Genomic DNA, 24,927 nt, shown 5'->3' with positions numbered 1-24,927 from the left:
TGCAAACAACATAGAACTCTTTATATGGCTGTTGCGTGCATGCCTAGCAACAACTCTCCACATTCGGTGTCTACGAAAGTGTATCTTTTTTTTTTGCAGCCTCCGTCTAGAATCACATTGGTTGCCAACATTTCTCAAGATAAAATCTTTCCTTTGTGTTTTGTCGAAGTTCCATCGGTTAAAATTCTTGACGCGCTTGACCGGTGTCTGCCACTCTTCATGATCTTGCAAAGGTGACCAGGGAAATAACGGTGGCTCCGTGATTGCTGCGGAAAGACAAATGACGTATCTGCAGCCCTATTCACAGTCGCTGCCACTGCTTTGAAATGTACGTAATGAAACCGTGTTCGTAAAAGAGCCCTCGTAGTCGGCGGCAGGAACAATATAGGATTGGTATCGGCTTGAAGGGACTTAGGGTACTTGACCCCATCACCTTGACTTGATGCCACGTAACGAAAATAAACGCCGGGTTGTTAAATGTAACGTTTATTGGAGCCAACTTCTGCTTTGCGAAAAGAACACTTGAACACTACACAATTGTCGAAGAGGGAATGAACAAAATGACTGCACAGACGGTAGTCTCTGAACAAAAGACCACAGGGCTCACTTTCAATGCACTTTACTGCTTGGTCTCGTTTCTAGAAAGATGAGATAAGATCGAAGACACTGTCACTTAGACGAAAGATATCTATGCGAAAGGGACAAAAAAGCCACACAAGTCCTTATTAGGCGAGGATATAGCACGTGCGAAAGAACAAGCGTATTAGCAAGCAAAACAAGGTAACACATTAAAATGCTCCCAGCTGTTACCATAAAACATATATATGCGCACAGTAAAGCATTGTTCTTGGCAAGATGCATTTTTGAATAATCTTTTTCTTAAGCCAGCCAGGTGGTATCAGCAACTTTTCAGCGGCTGTACCTTCGTCCCGGGATTTGAAAACGGATATTCTAGAAGGCACAGTAGATGCCGCAGAAATACTTCTTAAAATGAAGAAAATACCAGCACTACAAAAAAGAGGGGTCGAGAAGTTCTAATGGGAGGTGATAAAATACGGAACACTTATCTGCTCTACAAAACTCACTAGAAAGCTCACAGACTATGCTGTGTGTTGGTTGGAGTTGGCTTTGCTTGAATGAGGATGAGGAACCAGCGCTTAGAATGTTCAAATTGTTCAAAGTAGAGGTGAGAAACAGGAACTGGATAGACGCACATGACTCCATTCTGCTGACCAAAGGTAGGCTAAACGTAACTATGGTTCGTACTGTTATCCTTGACCTTATGTCCACCGCCACCTGCCTACCAATTTTACTTAGTCGTGGGGAAACATTAGGCTGTTATTCCATGGTTGATAATCCGGCCAAGAATGTAATTCTTTTTTGTCATTTTTCAAATTAATGAACTGTGTATTATAAATGCTTTTATTGAGCTTTGCAAAAAGACCGCTGTTTGTGGTATGTTCTGCATACAGCTAATAAACACTTCGCTCTGAATTGGTGTTTCCAGTCGCCAAGGTACCATCCTAGAAGTTTTCAGAAAATACTCCGTGTAAGTTGTGACTACACTACTGTCTTCTGGGCAGCTCTGTCAATTATGTTATCGCTAGCGAAACTGTTTGTGAATTTATTTAAACCTGTAGCTTCGCGGAATCATTCGGCTGACTGCGACAATTTTTCGCCCCAAAAAACGCGTCTTCGGTTTTATTTTTAATGCGTCGCTGTTGTTACATTTCGGCCCGTGATTTTCTGTTCACCGTGAAGGCTTCCTGAGTGATGCTTTAGACGAAGTATTTCACGTCAAAGGACGCGCACATTGCTGTTTTCGAATATTTGTGATCTGTCGGGAGGGAAGAGCAATTTTGGGAGACGTCCACGCGCAGCGAAAATTTGCGACTTGCCGTTAACATGCCCGGTGCACTGTAGGGAGAATTCCACGCCGATGCCTAAAAGACGACAGGGCCTGACAGCTGCACTTCGTGGTTGTGCGGATTCAGGTGGTGTGCTAACCGGACAGCAAGATATCTACGATGTAGAGGTAAAGCAGACACATCCATGTTTGTCGGCTAGGAAAAAAATCTATTTCTTCCCGTTCCGACTCAGTTGATTAGCTAGGTCAAAATTGAAATTGCCTACAAACTTACTTTGTTTGTGAGCTTTTGTACTGCACTCAGGTAGGCTAATCTTCATTCTTCAAAAAGTGAAAGAGAATTTTTGTTTGGAATTTTAACCATAAATTTCACCAGCGGTGCGTGATTTTCTAGATTTCCAAACAATATCTGACAGATTTCAGATGGCATTTGGGTGTGTTCTGGATTTATTGTTTAACGTGAAGGTGCTGCAGCGGTCAGCAAATGTGAAAGCTGACAATGCCGAACGCACCGCCGGAAGCAGATCTCCTGTAATGATAAAAACCAGCGTCTCTGCTCATCGAAAGCACCGAGAAATCATCATGGCAATTTGAGAGTAACCGAATTCCTAGGATGAAAAGACTTTTCATCAAAATAGAAATCTGTGAAGGCGTTACTAAACTTACTACACCATGTGACTAGTAGCTCTTGACATCGTAATTAAGCTACTCGCTATCCGGGGGGACCTTATCATGAAGCCGTCGCTGCTCAAAACGTGGACCTATGAGACAGTGGCTGCCATCCTTCTGCGTGAAAAACCGCGTCTGCTACGCTGATTCTTTATCAAAGGAATGAACAGAGGCTTGAGAATGTAGTCTTATTTGCCAATCTCAACTTGCAACAAAGTCCTCAAAACATTCAACACCCTTTCCGGTTGCATAAGAGAATGTAAGCTCAACTTGCGAACTTCTTCCGGGCGTACATTAGAGGGTTTGCAAGCACAAGCCCTCAGAATATGCTTGTTACTATCACAATGTACCTCTACTGTAGGCACAATTGCCGAGGCACGTGTTTTTCTAATGAACGCACTTATTTTGTGCGAATTCCTTTGAGTCTGTCGTTATTGTTTCACGAGGCATGAACACCATCAATTATCGGCTATTCCTACTACGTGTTCGAGAAGTAGTTTTGCGGCAGCCATTTCGCGACACCAACATAGAATTCCATCAGGTACCGCCCAATAGTGGTTTCACAGAACCATCTGTGGGTACAATAAAAACCATCAATCCACCTTTCCATCCCGGGAATTGGGATGAAGTCCTCTTTGCCATCAATAGCCATCAAACAGTTGAATCTAGCGTTCTAGACAGGCAAGTACGGCGAAACTGTACATGTATATACTAATGGCTCGGTGAGGGCATGCAGGTCCTCCGCGGCTGCGGTAATTATAAGCCTATGCGTTACCCGAAGATTCCCACTAGACCACAAGACATCTTATACTGCTGCTGAGTTGGTTGCCTCACGGGATTCTACTTCACGAATAGGCGGCATTACATTCAGAAGCACTAACTTACGTTGTTTGCCGAACGGTCTTTTATTGCTGCGGGGAAGGCAACTAATAGAAGCTTCAAAAATTTATTTGCTGACGTAGTCTCATACATAGCGGAAACTGCCACCTATGTACTGACGCACTTTAGGCGCAATTTTTCGGCTACTTAGCTCAGTAGAATGTTGCAATAGATATTGTGGATTTGTCTCAGCCTGACTGAAAAATCTTGTTTAAAGAAAACATCCGTTTCTTTAAGCTTGCTAGCCTTGCATAAGATGCTAGACTTGGTTCGAAAAGGAAGTCGCTGATAACAACTATTCTTTGTTTTGCGCCTCTGCGTGTTCCGAGGCGATGACACCGTTTGATGTGGTCACGTTGAATATCGTGTTTTGTTCATATACGGTCCGCCACGGAATAACGTAGCTGCTCCGTATCCTCGTCACATTGCTCCAGGAATCCATGTATTGCAAGGCTGTTCCGTGGTGATCGCATTTCTAAGATACCTTTTTTCAATCAAATGTGTGTGCTGTTTTTTGCTTAGATTATCCATTTTGATATCTAGTTTCCGTACACGTTTCACAAGGTCATTATTTTCAGTGACACCAAATTCTAATTTGGTTATACGGGCTTCGAGTGCTGTCACCGTTGTGGTGATGGATCAAATGTATTTGCAAATGCTTGTTTGTCCTGCTAGGATGTGTCATAACATCAGTAATGTTTTGGATGTAGAGCCGGAATTGGTTTGAACGTCACGTGACAAAAGCGACAAAAGTTTCAGGAAAGTTTTGCACTAGAGATAACACTCAAAATCCATTCGCAGGCGTGGTGCGGAAGAGGCAGTAAAAAATAGTCATCATTTGTATAGCGTTTAAAAATGGCGAAGAGGCCACTTCAGCGTCTGCACATAATGCCGCTGCCGGATTCGCTGAAACCACTGAATGGTAACGAAGTCAAGGATGGTTTTGTGTCCGTTTTCCTTCACGTACGTGCCCCTGCTGTGCCATGTCGTAAGAGATAAGGCCAGCTGATCCTCCACTAGCCGGCTGGGACCACATGGCAGCGGGCATGTCCCAGAACGTCGATGATTTGGTGGACCTGCAAATGTGGTAGGGTTCGTCATGTGGCTTGTAGGGCGAGTTTAAATCGTGGCGTCAGGAAGGCGCATGCAAGTTTAGGTAATGGTTGCCCAGACTGGCAAAAACCTAAAAAAAATGAAGCAGTGGACTCTGTAGAGTCTGCACATCCTGCCACGACCGTTCCCACTCACAGTTAGTTCAAGGTTCCCACCACACAATCACGATAATGCCCCCTTTGAAAATCATTGCACCTCTATTGCCGGAAAGCGCTACCATGGGCGCCGCTGCGAAGCGCGTATCCGTGACATCAGCTTATTTATTCTAGCATTTGTCGTCTGCTTCACTCAGGATCACTCTCTGTGCTATATCTCTGCGCTCGGTGTATTTTTGATTCTTACCCGCACCAGGTCTTGCGTGAAGTTAACTTTTATTGTATTAAAAGACTTAAAACCGCATGCACCAGTTGAAAGACTGTTCTAAAGTACAGTTTTCATACCGCTCCGGACAAAACATGGCCGGCGTCGCCCTATTCTTTGCGAAGGCGGTCTTGCGGGGAGCGCAAGAAGTTCGAATTCGGCGTCACTTCTCAATCGGGCAACCTTTCGAACAAAAAACAGCCAGTCGCTAAGAACGCAAACTGGCAAAAATGCAAGAAAACAATTTCCAGGCCTTCCGTGTTGCCGGTTTTGTCACAAGGCATTACGATTACCGGTAATAGTACGTAAGAAGATGGCAAAACAGTTTCTGCAACTTTGCTTAACACTCCATGGTATTGTATCACATGAATTTGCGTTGCCATGGCATAAAAGTATGCCGACGTCCAGTATGGGCCTCCAAAATTGTAGATGAAGGTCGAAATAACTTACTGTGTTTAAAAGGCGCTTGCGTGTTTTACACCAGCCTTCTAACCAGTATAGCGTTTTTTTTTATCAACGCGTTAGAAATTCAGCACAATACCAAAACGTCGTTTCAAGCAAAGAGGCTGTGCTCGTACACAGGACACGGCGTTGTAACCCCTTCGTCCACAAAGTAATCGTGGTTTAAACTTAGTTTAATATTTGTTGGTGTAAACCAAATCATGAAGACAAAGAATTGATGCACCCATTTTTCATTGCCGCATTTCTGTCCTTATAAAAAAGTCAGTGCGGAGGAAGCTAGTTTAGGTCGGTTTCAACAATTTCTGCAGGTCCGCCAACAAAATAATATTCTGCTGCATAGCACACACGCACACGCACGCACGCACAGACGCACACACACATATGCGCACGCACGCACGCATGCAGGCGCGCACACACGCGCAAAACATACGCCCGCACGCATGCACGCGTCGCATGAACCGTAAGATTACAGTTACACCGTTTGTTCATAACTGGAGAAATATTTACAATGCATTTTTCACATCCTCGGTCTATTTCGTTTCCTTCTTCCTGTAAAAAGAAATCACTCACGCGTGATTGTTTTCTGAAGACGATAGTCTTTCTTGGGCTACTTAAAGCACAAATTTTTATATTTCTGTCTGTCTGTCTGTCTGTCTGTCTGTCTGTCTGTCTGTCTGTCTGTCTGTCTGTCTGTCTGTCTGTCTGTCTGTCTATGACTCCATTCACCCACACGCCCAAAGTTAACCAAACCGCGCAATAGTTTTATATACGCACAGCCAAATGTAGCAGTCCTTAGTTGCTTATGTGCCACAAAACACAACACAACACAACACAAATGTAGCAGTCCAGGTCTGGTGACAATATTCCTACTTGTGAACATTGTTAAGCAAGGGCAAAAAGTACCCAAACATGGAACAGAAAATCAATACATAAGTGATAGTTGCAATGTTTTCTTGAATTAAAAATTATGAATGCTTGATTTTGTGAAATACTACATCCACTGTAGAAAATCAGTTGCTTCTCACCTTTTCCCCGTGCCACTGTAGCTCCTGGTGGCATTTTAAGAAATCCCACGGCAACAGTAACAAAACGTTCCACTAGATTGTTTCCACATTTAGCCTGGAACGAAACGTGGTTCTATAAACCTTGTACTAGGTTGCCCAGATTCATGCTCTTTTACAACGTGCGGCAGTGTCTACACGTACGACATCGAGGAAGCCCGCCCGGAGACGTGGAACGTGGTAATTATAAATTGACTTGAGCAAACCCCTAACCTGTTTATCTTGGGAGGAGGAAGACGGGAGAGGAACAGCATAAGGAGTGGGTGGAAAAGAGAGGGGGGCATTTACTTGTCAAGGGCGCAAGGTGACGATCGTCTTTTGTGTACGGTTGAAACGAAAGAAAGCAGATACGCGGCCAATTTTTTCCCCCTAATTTTTTTCCTGATTGCTACCCCGGCTCCTGCATGCGCTGTTTCTGTAAACATTGTTTTCGGTGTTGCAAAATATTTCGGTTGTTCTCCAACTCTAGTCCTGCGAAATCAATGGCTTGTTGTCTGGTCTCTACCGCGCTATGTTTACTTTGCACACTCCCCTATCTCCCCCCTGAATGCGTCAGCTGATTGTGGGATCGCGTTCTGTTCAGGTGTTATTTACAAGCGCGTGCTTTCCTAGCAAATAGAAGTTCGAAGTGGACAATGTTACGAAAAAATGCGTGCAAAAGAAATCGTAATTTTACTGTACTTTATGCTGAACAAACATACTTTTTCAAATAGTGTTACTGCCTGTATGCAAAGCCCTTGCAGCACGTGTGTCATCTATTTGCACCAAATTGAAATCTTTTAGGTAGTGGCCCTTAGTGCGACTTCTAAGTCAGCTTCGATTTAATAGCCATGAAATACCTATGCCTAATATAATTAGGTTATGTACATCAAGAAACTCCCTCAAGAGATTTCTCCTCTTTCTAGGTAAGCTTAGGAGATTGGGCATTGGTTCCAGGCTTAAGGGACGTCAGAAAAGCCATATTGTCACTCCTGTGGCTTTCTTAAAATCGCAAATATGTATTCCGTGGCCAAAGCTTAGTAGGGTATCATACAAAGCTCGCAGTACCATTCTGGTTTGGTTGGGAAACTAAAGCTTTCAGAATTTCCAAACACCAAAAAAGTAGTGCGTGATCTGTTACCGTCATTGAAGCTCTCTTCTCCCTTTAATCCATGTCCCCCTATCTTATAATAAAGAAAGGGGGACACAAGGTTGGAACTGACTTGCTTCAGAAAAGCTATGGCAGGTTAAGATCCAATAAAAAGAAAGGGCTGGGAGCCAAAACACATTTTTAAAGAAAACCAATAAGAAGATTCAGAACTTTCCACAGTAGAGAACAGCGCTAGAACAAAATAAACTCGTACAAACAGGGCAGGAGAAAGGAGCAGCAAATGAACAAAACAAGTGCAGTTCTACGTGTCTATTTTCGCACAGAAGCTTACCAGAAACGAGCAGTTCCACTTCAGGTACGGTACGGTACGACAACTTTATTGATAGTGCCTGCAGACGGCTTGTCGCCCTGGTATTGTTAGGGTACTTCGCCGCGACGCGGCCTTGACGTCATCTCGGTTGGTGTCGCCTCTACTTTGGCCGCGGCCCCGCTACTTCCTCGGGTCGACCACGCCTGCCCCTGGTCTGGAGCGGCAGTCTTCCCTCGGGTTCGCTGGGTCGCTGCCTTTCGAGTGCGGCCGAGACCTGCTGGACTGCCTGGATCGGGGTCTCCCTGTCGTAGCTCCTCGTCGCTGCTTCTAGCAGCGGCGGGATCGTCTTCCTCGTTGCTGCTTCGTGTGGATTTTTGCTGCAGTCCCATAGGACGTGAGCCGCTATGGCTCTCTCCTTCTGGCATGTGCGGCATAGGTCACTCGTGTACACGTCCGGGCACACGTGCTTCATTAGGGCTGGGGAGTTCCACTTCAGGAAAATAAATCTTGTGAATGATATGTACACAACGTACACAGCAAATAAGTCATATTTTAGTTTGAGACAGGCTGTGGCTGAAGCAGTCAAATCAATTGTTGTATTGAATAAGCCGATTAAGGTTCGTAATAGGGAATAACACCCAGATGTTGTTTAAAGGCATTACGAGCGTGCACCATCCTTAGTTTGCCAATTTTCTCGTTGTTCCCGCTTGTTTTATGGCCGCATCTTTTTTTATATACGCTCAGTTCTCGCAGTGTACTTGTCATTTCCACACCCTGTTTTATATTCGCGAAGCTGCCATTTCGTTTTGTTAGCGAAGGCACGCAGATAAGGACCGAACACTTTTTAACCCATCCTGCTCCATCTCCCCCCCCCCATAATGCTATTGCCGAGACATCAGCAACTAAGGCTCGCATGCATGAAGTTTACTCCTCCGGCACCTCTCCTGTGCAGGTATCTATTTTGGCCATATAGGAGTGGAAGTACAAATACTCGTAAAGAAAAATAACCGCGCTCATTCATCGAGCGTCGTAAATGTGCCGTGCAAATCATAAAGAGGAGTGCATATCGGTGCACTATATCTCATCCTCGAAAAATTCGGATTGCGCGTTTCAGTGATCGAAGGAGCATAAATCAATTGAAATACCACACTCGTCTGCTTCACCTTGTCCTCCTCTAGAAAACCCTGGTACAAAGAAAATTATCATTCTTATTATTACTTTGCGTTCGTTTATCTCTAACTCAAAGAAAACAGCTTTCACTGCAAGTATAAACGCACGCTAGCCATCGTAAAATACTCCGGACGGTTTTTTTTTTCATTTACCAATCACATGCATTAAGGGGGTCGATCTGCCCAGCAACGTCTCATGTAGGATGACATGACCTGGTGACGGCGAGTTAAAATCGGCACCAGGCACTCTGGGGAACGTAGTGAATGATATCCTGGAAGATAGGCTGCGGCGGCTTCATTCGTATTATCGGCTACTGTGCGGGCTGCAGCACGGGATCTGATAAGTTAGTTTCCGAGAGCATCGAAGTGACACACCAGACGGCACCAAGGTGTGCTGAAGTGAGCTTTGTAAATTACTCCCACATGACTGACGCTCGTCACAAAATACCAGAACTGTTTTGTGGCCTCTACTCCCATTACGTTTTATTTCATATTTTATTTATTTTTTCGTCAAACATCAATGCACTGAAAAACTTAATAAAAACCATACAATATGTAGTGAATATACTCAGTAATTAGCCTGAAAGTTGCCTAACTTTAGTTTAATGTCTTGAATGTGTTCCTGAATTGCAAAATGTTTACCGTATCTACAACTACTGATCGGGCAACAACAGCGTGGCATAATTGCGGCCCCCGTGTTTAGGCAGCTCATAGGGCCAGCTTTACCTGCCTGTTTGTGAAGAAGAGAATTTCTGCCGTGCAACCTGAATAAAGTACTCATACAAACTTTGCGACCTCGTAAATATATCTGAACTCCCTACAAAAATCCTTGCGACGGTGCAGAAAAATTATCGCCTTGATCAGTGATAAAAAAACATTAATCTGACAGAACTGAAGAAGAAAGAAAGAATTAGAAGCCAACCGTTCAATTTTTCGCTGTGCGGGCAGGTTTAGGCGCACATATTGAGAAAGAGAAGGGAGGGGGGAACTATTTTTGATGATTATAAGGAAAGACCATTATGGTGTCTGGCCCTGTTGCCTCTTAATGAAAGCATTTAAAATGTAATTTAAGAAAGCGCACTAATTTTGAATACTTACCCAGGAGCTCTTAGCCAGGGATCTCGCAAATATTTCAGAAAGGAACAGTTGAACATGATCATCTGACCAATAGTGTTAAGACAGTTGCTCTCTCGGTCCTCGTGCGTTGCAAACTTGCATGGCATGCGTCTTGAAGTTATAATAATATGTTAGATGCTGGCAAAATAACCGAAGTACTGGGAATAAGCATTTTTAACTACCGAGGAATCAAAACAGGCGATTTATAACACGTGCAAGGCTTTGGGCCACAATCCGGGGGAAGCTGACGACAGAGGCGACACTCCGGAAGCTGCAGTAGGAACCCAGGTGGGGCTACTGAAACGTATCACCGAAAAATATACACTGGTAAACACATCTCTGGCGCCACAAAATCGTGTTTGGTCATGAGTCACCACCCACTGCCCAGGTGCGCTGCATCCAGTAAGAACGTATTCAATTTGTCTCCTTATCCTCAATCAGGCATGATAAACTAAAATAAAAATAAAAAACTGCAATGGTAAATAAAATGAACACCTAAACTAGAAAACATGCTTAAAAACACTGTCAAGATAAAATACATTTTTTAAAGAAGGCGTCACTGACAGTTGTTCAAAAAAGTTCAACGCACAATGCCTATTCATCCGAAGATACCAGCTGCGTTGTGTCAGAAGAGGGCATTGCAAGTTCTGAAAACGTTCGGTAAACAACTGCAACGGTGTCGAAGTTTAACGGGTTATATAACAAATGTTTTAAATATTTCGCGAGCAATGCAAATTACTATCACAGTGCTAGTGATGGTTCATGCGGTTTTCGTTTTATGTCGTGAAGGTGAGCAGCATTTATTCTTCTCTATTTGAGTGACGTTATTTTGCAAAGGGTTTTGTTTGAATTTACCTTAGTGTCTGGCGTATGTTCTTGTCCTACACCGTTTCACCGAAACATTTATTTTTCTACTTTTTCGTGTTTTTGTGGAGCCCGCTCATCAGATGTCTCATTTTGCGTTGCCTTGATGTTATTATGTGCAATAAACTTTGATAGGGACTTAAATATTAAACAAACGTTAGGCGAGTTTGAGGAAAAATAAAAAATTCTGCATCTTGCAATGTATCGAACCAAGATAATTCCACTTCAGTGGTGCTTCGGTTTCTAATAGATCAATTTTACTGTTCCTTGTTCGGATAAATCACCTACCGAACCACTTCTTGAAACGGATCAATTCTTATGAACCTTTCTGCAAGCCGATACGCTGAGCTAATTATCAGCCAATTCAGAAAAACGTGTTCCGCAGTATTTAGACATCATACAAAACAACTTAAAAAAATCCAAAATACTTGTTCCTACTTCACAGTTGTGATTCGAAATAAAAACAACGTTAAACACACGGCTTTGCTTGGTGTGCCTCTGTATTCGCTGTATTCGACAGGAAGGTACTGGCGACACCGCAGGCACAAACTCGCACACTCACGCTGTAACCATACGTGAAAATGTTGAAATTAAACGTAGAACCCTCGGCCTTCGCCCGTAAAAGTCATCCTTCGAGCAGTTTGTTAGTCGTAGCACGAAGCTTCCTGCATTGGCGTTATTTATGAAATGCCTGAAATCTTGGAATGCTAACTTCCCCAAATTAGCAGGAATGTATGCAATAAAGGTAGGCTCTGGATTATGGCAACACTTAAAGTGGCGAGTTGGTATAATATCCTTGCACAGCTAAGGAAATAAGACAGCGCGCCAACGAACGAGATGACAAAGTGCTTGTTTTGTACCCATTTTTTTGCTTTTGTTTTTTCCTTTGCGCGCTACGTTATTACCTCTCATTTGTTACATATCGAATGAGTAGTAATCAATGCGTCAATTGACTCAGTCTTCCAAGCCAGTTCGAGAAGATGCATCTTATTACGCAGTTCGACTTCTTAGCTCAGTTATTTTTGCGGTTCACGAATTTTTATCAGGTAATCCTATTGCCGCGTTTATAAATATGTTTCCATGATTTCTCACATTATCCTTCATCGAAGCTCAGGTGAGCCTATTGTCCTCTTCCATGCAACAGTACGCGGAACGCGTGTTGTTGACACCGCCAGGTTGCCGAAAGTAGGAGGTGACGCTGTTTTACGTGGTCGCTTACAACTCGCAGACACTGTGACTACTGGGCCCCCTTACCGCTCGGTTTCAACTCACCTTTTCCGGCAAGCAACCTCGAAAGTGCGTTAAAACCGAATCTAAGTCAATCATCGTTTCAGTTAATGAACATTCAAGCACTCTGTACACATGTGCTCACCTTTGAACACTTGATGGCACAATAACAGCTCATCAGCAGCAGCATTGAAAGACAAATCTTGTTCAGCATACAAAAATCTAGATGCGAAATTGCTGCCTGCTAATTGGTGCACCTTTAGGAATACGCGGCCAAAAGTAGCGTCTAAGGCAAACATGATAGTCAACGATGTAAAAGAAATACAATTTCAGGTAGAAACGTTTACCAAAAGCACATATACTCCATTCCGGCAAATATGCCTGGTACGATTGTAACAGCGTTCTGCATAAAAAATACCCTTCACACCATTGTAACTGCACATGAAAATCCTTTCATTACATTTAAATCGCAAAATCATAGTTCAAGACGGTAGTATATATATGAATAACTGGGGAATTGCTACAGCAATCAAGTACAGCGTATTATAGTTTTTTCTGGTATGCGGAAGTTTGCAATACACAGTGAACCATAGGGTTTATTTGATTTGTTGTCCAAAATGCAGTTACAAATATAGGTTTCGTAATTCACATTAGTGTACTTGTAAAAAAAAAATTAAAGAAAAAAATCAAAGGTAAATGAGCAGTTTTCGGACCTTTTTGTTTTCAACTCGGTGGCGATAAATTTTGGACAGCCCTGCAGTCCTATAATACCTACTAAGGGTTCTGAAATTAGATAGAGTTATTCTAATCCACTTTTCTTGTAAAAACTCAATTCCTTCTCAAGAGCGTTTTTTTTATCGACATTACTGCTGGAAACACGTGTGGCGTGTAAAACTATAGTTTTTTTCATATCCAAGAATCGTTTTAACCTATCCAAATTTTCACAAAACTAGAGCGTTACAGACACAGCCCTTGGTGTAAAACGCGACGTTTTAGGACCACTTTCCACTTACGGTTAAACTGATTGCCATAAACCCACGAACAGTGTTCACAACAGAAATAAAGTGGGAGTAAAGAAAAAGGTCCTTTGCCCTTCGATAAGTTCGTATAACTGCAATGCTGTTTTTAAAATACATGCCTAAAACCAAGATTTGAAAATTTGTATCTTTAGAAAAGGCTACAAGAAAAAAACCAACTGCGTCATTAAAGGCTAGTAAAATTTCATACTTTTGAATTGCCATAAAGACTGTGACGAAGTTAACATCTAATCAATGATACGGTAAAGGCCATCCCTACCAGAACATTTCCTTTCAGCATACTGAATATTATTTATGTAAATATGATGCATCGTTAAAATCTAAATGCAGTAATTATAGCATTCTTACAGACGAAGCTACCACACTCCATTTACATAAAATTTTAACCAATTCGTGGGAAAAATTCTAATTTACCACAAACGATGTGTCCGCAGTTATGGAAATCCCTTCTCCTTAATTCTGCAATTTTTTGGCGTTAGAGCCTGCTCGCAAATTATTTTTTGCAACTTCTATTTCGACGTACTAACTTAACTTTTCTTTAAAAGACTTATTCGAGGAGGCTTCAAGACAAGCCCTGCGAATCGTTCAGACGAAAAACTGCGCTTCACAAAGTGGACACCTTGCCGAGAAACATATAATCGCCTGATGGAAGTGCTTGCTATAATGACATCCACAGCTAGTTGGAACAAAATTACAAAAGCCTGTTTTTCTTTCATGAAAAATTATGTCAGAAACGAGAAGGTTTTCAGCATGGATAAAGCAACTGTACTGCCCGGAAAGCGCGCCGATTGATAGTGAGATGCGATTAAAAATGTTCCCGTGAATTATGAGAAAAATACATTTGCCGTGGTGGCTATCACCATAACAACGCTGCTGTTACTTACCGGGTTAACACTTGGGTATAACACCTTTGGTTGCCTAAATTTGGTAATGACAATGTTGCAAGCGCTCGGATTCCAAACATCACGAAGTATAATTCTTCATGAACAGAGCATACACAAATTGTCTTTTTATTAATTATTAGACAGAGCACAAAATCCCAAGAACAATATTGCACAATGTTACTATGCCAAGCCCAGCAATTTATGTGAAGAGCGTAAAAACGTTATGTAATAATTGTTTTAGGTTAAAAGTTATCGGACGATTTTATAAATCTGGTTCCTCTGTAAACTCTCTGAATACAAGCTAAACAAGGTGTTTTAAAAAGCTTTAAAGAGATTTGAAATGAACAAAGTGTTACCGGTGAGAAACATGCCACGCATTTCAATTTTGTAAAATGGTTCATGCGGGAAGCTCCGATGCCCACCTTTAATGTAAATGGCAATATGCTTTGACCGCGTCGTGGCCCAAGGAACTCACGTTTGTTTGTAATTCGCAAATTAGAATTTTTCTCGATCATTGCCTGTATGAAAATTTGAAGAACTAGCTTTATTCAAGTAGAAAAACAAGTGGCTGTCTATTTACAACCCGTAGAAATCCATATACTCAGCATGTGAAAATTCCACAATATTTGCGACTTCAGTGGGAAATGTGTAATTTGAGAATTACCTAAAACTCTGCGTAATGTTGGAGCCATTTTAGCGGTCATCTGTCATATAACTATTTTCGGCATATTTTCAACAAAACAAGAGTTCGATTTACCTGTGTTTGGCGCTCTTTGCCCATGTCGGCCTTGCGCCAATAAAATCAAACCATCATCAGTTCGATTTACCATTTGAATGATACTCCTTTCGAAGCTGAACCTGCTTCACGAGGCACCCGCATTGAGGGAAAGGCACCTCATCCAGGCACAGCTTACTACGATCCACTAATATCGCCTTCATCTTTAACACAAATACATTGCTGCGAAGACAATTTTATGGTCGGGAAATAGAAGCCGTCCTATATTATTGTGTCAACATAAGAAGAGGGCGGAGGCCAAAATAAATCACGGACGCCAAATGCAAGTTAAAAATATGAAAAGAAAGAAAGTAAGAGAGGTATCTTTTCTCTCCCTCTTTCCTCTCTTTCTTTCATCCTGTATTTCCCGTAATGGCTGAATTTCATTTCGTTCATTGTATATTTCCGTATATTTAAGCTCCAGTACCTCGCCATCTGCGCGTAACAGCAACGTTTACCAAAAAACAGCAGCAGGTGGCTGTACCAGGCGGCCGCCGCCGAAAGCAAGTCACTGCGCGCGCACGCCAAAGAAACGAGCCCCCATCGGACCCTCACGTGCCCGCTTTCACATTGTCTCCAGCGAGGCGCAACAATATCCTGTTATTCTAAAACTTCGGCTGTCTCGGAAACGTTCTCTATACCCGCTCATTACCAGCACCACACCAAACTCCCCCTTTTTCTTTTTTCACCCCCCTCTCCTTTAAGGTGCTTCTTTATGCATCTGTGTCGCGTAGAGCCTACAGCTTCTTCCATAACTTTTTTGCACAGCACACAACAGAAATGCATTTTAAATCAACTCATCTGCACTACCTGTATCTTTGAAAAAGGCGGAGTCCCGGTCGAAACGTTAAAATAAGTATTGTTATATTGTGTGTGAGTATCTGTGTGTGTGTGTGTGCCCGTGCGTCTGTGCGTGCGTGTAAGCGCCGATTCTGAATCAAACTTTCTGTTGCAACTTAGGAGTTGCCCGATCTCTGCATTGCCTTTCACTCTCCCAGAGCATGAATTTGCAGTTTTCAGGGAGAATGGTACCATGCAGTGAGTGCGTGGTGACAACACTGTACAAACAACTTTAAATCCCACAGCATAGACGCATGTTACTTCTTCGAACGGAATATACCTTGTTTACAGCAGGACGCTATAGTGTTACCGGAGTCCTTGTGCTTTGCCGGAGTTAGGGGTATCAAACTGTGACCACGTGCAAGTAGCGACTTTGGACGTGGTGTGGTAACTAAAAGGAGTCTGGTATATAAAGTGTAACGCTTACTGGCCGTTGGCGAAATGGGGGTTAGTGCACGATGAGAACCGGTTCCACGCATTAGCTAGCACAGTGGCTCTTTTAACACCATAGCTATTTGAAGAAGAGCTCTTCTTTGAAAGCTTCCGCAATATCTTTGACTTGATATGCGGTGTTTCAGTCCATCCAGACTAACGTCTAGTACTCCATTGACTGTTGCAGGTCGGACTAAATTCACAATAGTTCACACTTTCTTCAGTCAAGGGAAACGTTACCGTCATATCTACTATTATAAAGAATATCGGGAAAAACACTGTCGGTTCGAAAAATCCTCGGAGCCGCACCACAATTGCCCTACATGCTTGACAAATGAAATGTTTAATTTACGTATTAAAAATACTTCTTTACCGCTACATTTCGTTTTTTATTGTGCCTTTTGCGGAAATTGCTTCAATCTGACTCATTTTTGCCACACAAAATTTGCATCACTTTCTTTGCTTCTATTCTACCTCTAACACCACGGGAAAGACACATGTTTACTACTTTAACTTTCCAATTCAGAGGAATGGCAAGAATAAACGTTTATTGCTCTCATAAAACGGGAATACATGAGCAGGGGTGGTTGTCGCTCTTCCATTGTAGGTGGCGTTCCTATTTCGCAATGTCATGTCCAGCTGCCGCTCTAACTTCCCTATTGTAGAGGTTACAATGATTTGCAGGACATCGCTGGTCACCATGAGGTTGCACTGCTCCGGTGTCGTTGCGGCGACACCGGGAAGTTTTTTAACACCTTGCACTTCTACAGAATGTCGTACAGCGCTTGTTGGGCGTTCCAAAGTACAGGTTGCAATCGTAGCTGAAAAGAGCACGGAAGTATCCCGCGCAGCTGGGTCGCGTGTTGTAATGGAGATGCAGTCGTCCAATTGTGCGGCTGATTTGCATACCTTCGGTCGGTGCCGCGGGTGCATCCTTCTTGAGAGCCTGTACTGTTATAGTACCTTCGTGCGGCGTTTGAGGATGGACAGCTGGCTCGCGGTACAGTGGTAAGCGCCCATGGCGATGCAAGCCTGGCTTCACTTGTATCAGGCGGCAGTATCCCGCGCTTAATCACCCGTTAAGGACTAGACGGATTTCCAAAGATGTCGCATTATTGGCTACGTGCGCTTATAAAGAAAGAACAAAGTCAACTTCTATCCTGCTTTTAGAAACGTTTGGCGCCTTCCCTGTGGTAACGCGCCGTTCTCCTAGCCCAAGAACAGCAGTCCAAATCCGTCGGTTAATATGGACTTTGCACACGAGAATCCACCTTCTGAACCAGACAACAGATGCCACGACAATTACAGGGCGGTATTTTTGCCGACTGCGGCACTGAAGCCTTCTTCCGTGGAACCATGCAGTCCCAGAGAATTCTCAACAGAGGTTTCCATATCACTCACGCAGAACACAACCTTGGTACATATTGAGGAGAATCATTACACCTTGGCGCCAACATAACAAATTATACTTCGAAGATTTATTGACGGAATTGTTTTATCCTAAGAGCAAACCAATTGAGCACGCAAATATCGAGATTGTTTTCCCATTAACTGAATGTCCTTCCCTGTTCATTGCTGTTATCTTACCTTAACATTTAACATATTTCGAAATAGCTTAGCAATTGCTTCATAGATAAACTTATTCGACATTCCTCGAGGAGTTACACCAGAAGCACGCATTTCCCCCCTGTAATAGAGATAAAAAAGACAAAACGCTTGCACCAGCGAATGAAAAATACTTCGTAAGGATTAATATTTTCTATTAGGACTTTACAGGTTGCGTGATTTATGTTGCGTAGAGGGTGTGCTTACTAAGAGGCGCATTTTACACATTTCATTGTCTACAGAACGCTCCAAGAAGCCGAAGTTTTGTTACTTGGGAAAAATTGCTGGATATGGCGCACGGAAAATTCCTCGTTATGCCTACGACTATTTACAGGATCTCTGCGAACAATTTTACTACCGTGGATATGGCGGCAACAGTAACCGATTTAGGTCATGTTGGCTTTGCTTGCTTACCTGTCGTGGTATGTATTCTATGTTCAAAATGCTTCGTTTCATAAGAGGGAATGGGCGTGCTGCTATTTACGGTTTATAGAGAATGTATATGGCGAATCAACTTTTCTGTATGGTACAAAACATATTCCACACTAACTTTTAAACAGCCAGCATGGCAGCACACACACGATATTCCGATTGAAGCACTGCCTGTGGGTAGATCAAGGTTCTTGAAGTTTTCTTAAGGCACTATGGCATGTTCCTTCTTGATGTGCAGTGTGGCTTCCCATCTGCAATAGGTCAAGACAGCCGCTCCACCCCATGTTATTGTGGTTTAGGAGAGAAATATGGGTAACAAAACTGCTTATGAGGTAATTGTTCTATAGGGTGGACGACACTAATTTCTTTTCGGTTAAGTTGTAGTGTCGAATTCGTCTCCTAATAATAATCATGGCGGACTTTCTTAGGCCAATCAAAACTTTACATCCTGTGCTTCGCACCGTCTTTGGGGTTGACGTACGTCTCTTGCTTGCGCCTGTGAAAGTGAACACGTTTTGCAATACTCATAGGGCAAGCCAACAGCTAATGTCATACAGGCAACCAAATATGTCAAATTTTCCGGGATATTTCCTATTCTATTTTTAGTCCAATACCGCTGATAACGCCTGTGCTGAGTTTTATAAAATGCTGGAAACTGATTACCACTGTGAGCTTTTTTACTGCTTAAGTTTGACAGCAGTAGATATGAACCAATATAAGCGAAGTGCGCGAAATAAAATGTTGTTGAGCCGGTTGGTACGTACGCGAATAAAGTTCCCAAACAATTCTAGGGCCGGGAAGAGAAAGTGCAACCATAGATGGTGCTAAAGAGGACATGTTTTTATCTTGGAGAAACACATAACATTTAAAGAAGCAAAATTATTATTCAAAGTGGAAAAGCACTCCTGCCCAGTTCGTAGTGAAACTTTTGTGAAACAACTGTGTGGGCACGCTGCAGGATAAGCCTGACAACAGTGGCGCTATCATGAACGTGTTTCGTTAGTTGTGGCGGAATTGGAGATTTTGTATACAGAACATCACGAAAACAATGTGGAAAACCCCTAACACCCATACCACTTTGCATGTATACAAAGTTAGTCTTGATTGGTCAAGATACCAATTCATTTATCTGGTGGAAGAATACTTAATTCGCTTGTGCAATGCGTGTGCTTCAAGGATTTCTTTAGGTCGTAAAACGCTAGCATTCGACAAAAGCGAAACTTAAGGGCACAGACAAGAACACTGAATGTGTATCCTGCTTTCGTGGCCCCAAAGGTTACCTAGAAGCGACGATATCCTTACGCCTCGCCAGCTTACTTGTTTTCCTGTTTTCCCTATACCTGTAATGTAATTACTCACGCTAGTTACTTTCTCTCCCTTATAACAAATGAACGCAAAAAGAAACTTTCGCAATTTTGTTCAATTTTGCTGCTGCGGCACTGTCACCGTTATCTTTTGATACCTTTTGGTTGTAGTTTTCTTGGAGCACACGAAAGAGGCATCTGTTTCCGTGTCTAGGAATATGTGTCTACTTTATGAGGAACTTCACGTTTTTTCCCCATCACCCTAATTTTATATCTCTCTGTTTAATCAAACGCTGCTCATTTCAGCTGCCCCGTAGTATTTTGGATAAAATATAATTAGCATTATGTTTCTAGTAATGTTGCGTTTCAGACGTTTGACACAAGTTTCGTATTGTTGCAGCCTTTTGTTCGTGCATTTCTTTGTTCAGGCATTTGCTTACACGTTGGCCTAGCGGTTGTATGAAATGAAATGAAATGAATACATCATTCTCGGTGAATACGTTCCACAACCAATAGTGTATTGAAAATACTATAAAAAGGATATTATCGAAGTTACCGCTGGACGTGTCCAGAATAAATGCCCCGCTCTGCTGCTCACGTAATGCCTACAGAGGTTTGCCGCTAAGAAAGGGTAGCACTATTGACCCGCAATCTTTACAACCTGACGAAAACTCCTCTACTCAGGATAGATATATAAAAAAACGACGTTTTATGGTCTGCTAAAAACTTGTTAACACAAAATATTTCTTACAATTAAAAGGGCGAGTAGGTGAATTGACGGCGACCACTGCCCTAAGAATTTGCATTATCTGAGCAGTATACAGGCTTAACAAGGATCCAGTCATCACACAACCATTTGTAATATGGTGGAAGTATTTTGTAAAAGTTGAAATGACCCTAAACAGGATAGCCAAATGTGGAAACTCGGGACAGATTAGTAAATAAAGGTATAAAAAGGGTATCTGTACTTTTTATTCACCTTTTAGGGCTAAGTTAGGCAGTGTCCACACCCTCACTATCGCGTTAGGAGACACCAATAGCTAATAAAACAGCTTTATTGAGAGCAGTCGGAACAGACAATTATACAATTGCAAACATAAAGATATTATGAATGCGTTTGCAATTCAAATTAATTAATATTGCACCATCACAATCAGACCATTCTGCCTGATTGTGATCAAAGCTTTATTTGATGAAAGCATTCGGAAATTGGTACTCCGAATTTCCGGCTTTATTGCAGCACAGAGAGCCTGCAAAATGCCCGTCTGGAAGAGCCTGAGATGTCGGTTGGCTTAAGGAATCAAAAGGTTTGGTAGCTGATTTCAAGCACAAATTAAACACATTTAATCAGAACAAAACAAACAAAACAGAGTCATGTCCCGTTGATAAGGATGCTTCCAGTCCTCCAAAAATCTCCTTTAATGTGAGTATTCCTTATAACTAGTCAAGGCCAAGAACATAAACAACAAGAAATAATTGTCGAACGGTAATGCTCCCTCACTTTGGTTTTTGTACCAAGACATCGAAGAGCTTCAAAAAGCACCACGACTGGAAGGATATCTGTAGAGTAGTAGGGTTCTATAGCAGATATTTTCGCAATTTGACATATGCTTAAGGCATCTCACCTTTGAATCGGCGTATTCGCTTTCTTAGGTGAAGGAAATATCGTTTCATTTCCGCTTAACACAAGCCATTGCATTCGCCGAAGTGCCCTGAAAAGCCTAGAGCCTTGTCATTTATCCGCAGCCAATATTGGCCCCAACTATTATCGCCATGGTGTCTTGTCCTGACCATTAGGACTTTCTCTTTCACCCGTATGCCGCTCCCTGCAATATTATGGGGTTTCACCCGGCTATGACTACGCAAGTGTGTTGTTAGCTAAACACCAATATTTGCGGCCTAGCTTAATTGTGCTGGAAGGAACAGTGTTCGGAGATAAATGCATGCTTCAACTTTGTATGTTTCGCCCAACAATACAACCGTGAACAATTTCACCCAATAGAACTGGTGGCCACCATTCATTTGATCCATTTTCTTAATTTGTGGATCCGTGTTCACAATAGGAAAACAGAATGCCTGTATTTACCCTTTCCGGCAACAAAATACACGTCTGTAGTCTGGACTCTGGGTTACTTTTTGAACGGGGAAGAAATACATGGAGAGAGACCTGTCGGTGACAATTTCGTCCATTTGCGGGAGGTCTCCATTGAAGGGTTTTCAGAACACAGACAAAACTGCAACGCAGGTTCGAATGAGAGGGTGTCACATTATGTTCGTGCTAATTTCACATTATGTTCGTGACTGGGCGAATGCGTGCCAAGTCATTAATAGATCAAGTGTGAGAGACGCGAAGATAAATAACTAACCCGATCTGAGTTACTCCGTTCTGGCTTTCCCCCAAAAAAGCTCGGGTTATTGACACGTACTAAGCCCGTGGAACGCAATACCAACCCCGACCTCACTTTCGCTACTCGAGTTCTCCTTCTACGATGGGAACACACTCAAGAATATATGAGCAGTGACCATGCCATATTACGCTTCACGGTCTCCGCATCTCCAAAATGAATCAAGTGGATATCTGGTCACATCACCGATTGGCACAAATATCGACAACAGCGCTGCGACCCCCCTTTCAGAGACGTACCTACCTGGGCACAGCAACTTATGCATGCTCTTGATAAGCATACCAAGGTTCTTGCCACGAACGAGGACACTCCTCACATAGATGCCCACCTGTCACACTGTTGGGAAGCCCGCGCTTCTCTCGTGAAGCGGTGGACTCGCTGCAAAACAAACCGTAGACTCCGCGCCCGAATCAATATACTTAACGAGCACATTCAAGAATACTGTAACGACATCCGCAGGGAACACTGGAATACCATGTGTGATGAACGTAGGAACACCCTGAGCACTAGCAAGACGTGGCGTATACTCAGAGCTTTAATAAATCCCGACTCCATAAAGATTATGACCACCCAGAAGATGAATCGTCTCACCACTCAACACATGGACCCAGCCGCTCTACTGGACACCATGGAGAAACTTTATATCCCTTCCTTGTGTCAGCCTCGGTATTCTGAGAATAATAGCTCTCCAAACCCCGAATTTGATGAGCAATTCACCTTGGCTGAGCTTCGCATCGCCCTCCGTATGTGTAGAGGCAGCAAATGTCCTGGTCCCGACTCTGTAACTACCGCCCTACTTCGGAATATGTCAGATGCTGACCAACACATTCTCTTACATGCCATCAACCTCATTTGGACAGGACAAATACCACTCTGCAACGATGGAAGAAGGGCCACATAATCTTCATCCCGTAGCCCGGCAAACCTCTAGATCTCCCTAATCTCCGTCCAATAACACTGACCTCTCACGTTGGCAAAGTTATGGAGCGTATGGCCCTAAATCGCCTTCAGCAACATGTAGAGGATACCCAAGCACTCCCTCACTCTATGATTGGATATCGCTCACAGCAGTCTACTCGAGACACACTGCTTCGCATATACGAGGACATTCTTCAGTCTCCCAGCTCAGCCCAGCTGAAAGCCTTCCTCGCTATAGACCTAATGAAGGCATTTGACTATGTGCATCACGACGCTATGCTCTCAGAACTAGCAGATACAAATTGTGGCTCGAACATGTACAGTTACGTCCGGGACTTTCTTCAATCTCGTACCCTGACCATTCAAATTGGCGACCACAAGCTTGACCCGGTACCTCACCCTCAAAGAGGCATTCTTCAGGGTGCGGTCCTCTCTCCTACATTATTTAACCTCGCCATGCGCCGTATCCACCGTGCTCTACAATCTTTCCCAGAAATTCAGTACTCTCTGTATGCCGACGACATTACTATCTGGATTAAAGGGACCCTGCAACACTTGCCATCGACTACTAGTACTGTATTTTGGGATAAAGTCTATTATACCAGAAATCTCCTCCCGCAAGAATTATGAAAATCCGTTCACAATTAACGAAACTACGCGCGATGAGAAATCGCGCATAATCGTTCCCTCTCAACTCTAGCGTGGACAAGGCGTCGAAAGCTGCGCGCTCTCTCCCGGAGAGGGGGGCGGCTCGCGGCGTTCTCTTCGGCGGCCTTCGATATGTCACATGCCGGGTAGTTTTCTCCTTTTCTCCGCAACACGGAGGGGCCTATTTCCGGTCTGGTGCCACAAAAAAGCAGACATGGGTGCCTGCTCGCAAGTGCGCGCTCGGGCTGGTAGGGCGTTTTTGAAGCAATAAACGTTTGTAGTCGAGTGATCCCGTTGAAAGGGAAGTATTGAGCTTATCACTCAAACTCCGCGCTCACTCAAAACACAAAATAAACGGCAAAACTGTGCCTACAGGTTCAGGCATAGAAGAGGTTCGCACACAGTGATGACGACGACGGAAATGGGGGAATCTAGCCGCGAAGTTGACCAGTGACAGCAGATCGGGCAGCCATGGTCTATGTGACGTCCCTTAGGCCATGCATAATGAGGACAACTGAAGAGAGAGGGGTTTGTTTTTCCGCGTCTTTCACATCGATTTGCGCGCTCACCGCTTCACGTGCACGTGTAATATTTGGCTCAGGTATTCCTGGCAGTGTAATCTAAACGTCGCGCAGGTTTACTTGTACTGCTCAAAGAGTGTTGCAGGGTCCCTTTAAACGCGGCAGTCCGGGATTCATTCATTCAAGACACCCTTCAAGACGCCCTCAGAGCTGTTGATCAAGCAGCTCACACTATCGGTCTAGCTTGCTCGGCTGAGAAAACTTCGTTGCTGCTTGTGCACTCCCGTAATTGGAAACCACCTCAAGTTGTCCTTCATCACCATGACAACACCATCTACACCCAAAAAACTTCGAAAGTTCTTGGCCTTCACATGCAGTCTGATGGAGGAGGAGGTTTGGCTGTACAGCATATTCTCCGTCAGGCCGAACCCATTCTTAACATGATGCGCCGTGTCACTACACGCGCCAGGGGACTCGAAGAACAGGACCTTCTTCAACTCCGCGATGCTCTTATCCTCTCCCGCATTCGCTATGAAGCGCCGTACGTCGTCCTAACGCGCACCTTGGAAGGGCGGCTTGACGCTCTAATCCGCAAAGCGACCAAAATATCTCTGGGTCTTCTTATTACCACTAGCACAACCCGACTTTCGAAACTTGGTGTTCTCCCGACGGTGACTGACATAATTGACCTCCAGCGCAACCACCAACGTGAACGCCTCTCCGAAACTGCCACAGGTCTTCATATCTTACGCACATTAGGATACCCGTCCCGTCCTCCCCGACCTCAAACAACTCCTCTAGACAGCAAAATACTCCAACATATTACCGTAGCACCTATTCCCCCCCGCCACATGGACAAGGAACGCAATCCCAAACGCCGTCTTATTCGTGCCGCATACTACGCCAAGAAAGTAAACCGTGATACGGACAGCCACCACG

The 24,927-nt window shown here is 43.5% G+C and overlaps 1 long non-coding RNA gene across 1 annotated transcript in view; it reads left to right on the top strand.

Annotated features, from left to right (window-relative positions):
- The first annotated feature begins 10,748 nt into the window (after positions 1-10,748).
- Positions 10,749-24,927, top strand: part of LOC144149254 (uncharacterized) — a 23,756-nt gene continuing 9,577 nt past the window's right edge. The window contains exons 1-2 of the long non-coding RNA XR_013318245.1: positions 10,749-10,885; positions 18,003-18,182. This is a non-coding gene — a long non-coding RNA (uncharacterized LOC144149254). The remainder of the gene's footprint in view (positions 10,886-18,002; positions 18,183-24,927) is intronic.

The sequence above is a fragment of the Haemaphysalis longicornis genome, unplaced genomic scaffold, assembly GCF_048455015.1.
Source record: "Haemaphysalis longicornis isolate Haplotype H1 unplaced genomic scaffold, Haemaphysalis longicornis Haplotype H1 scaffold_8, whole genome shotgun sequence".
Classification (NCBI taxonomy): Eukaryota; Metazoa; Arthropoda; class Arachnida; order Ixodida; family Ixodidae; genus Haemaphysalis; species Haemaphysalis longicornis.
Note: the sequence above shows the minus strand (reverse complement) of the source record. Positions and strands in the feature narration are given on the sequence as shown.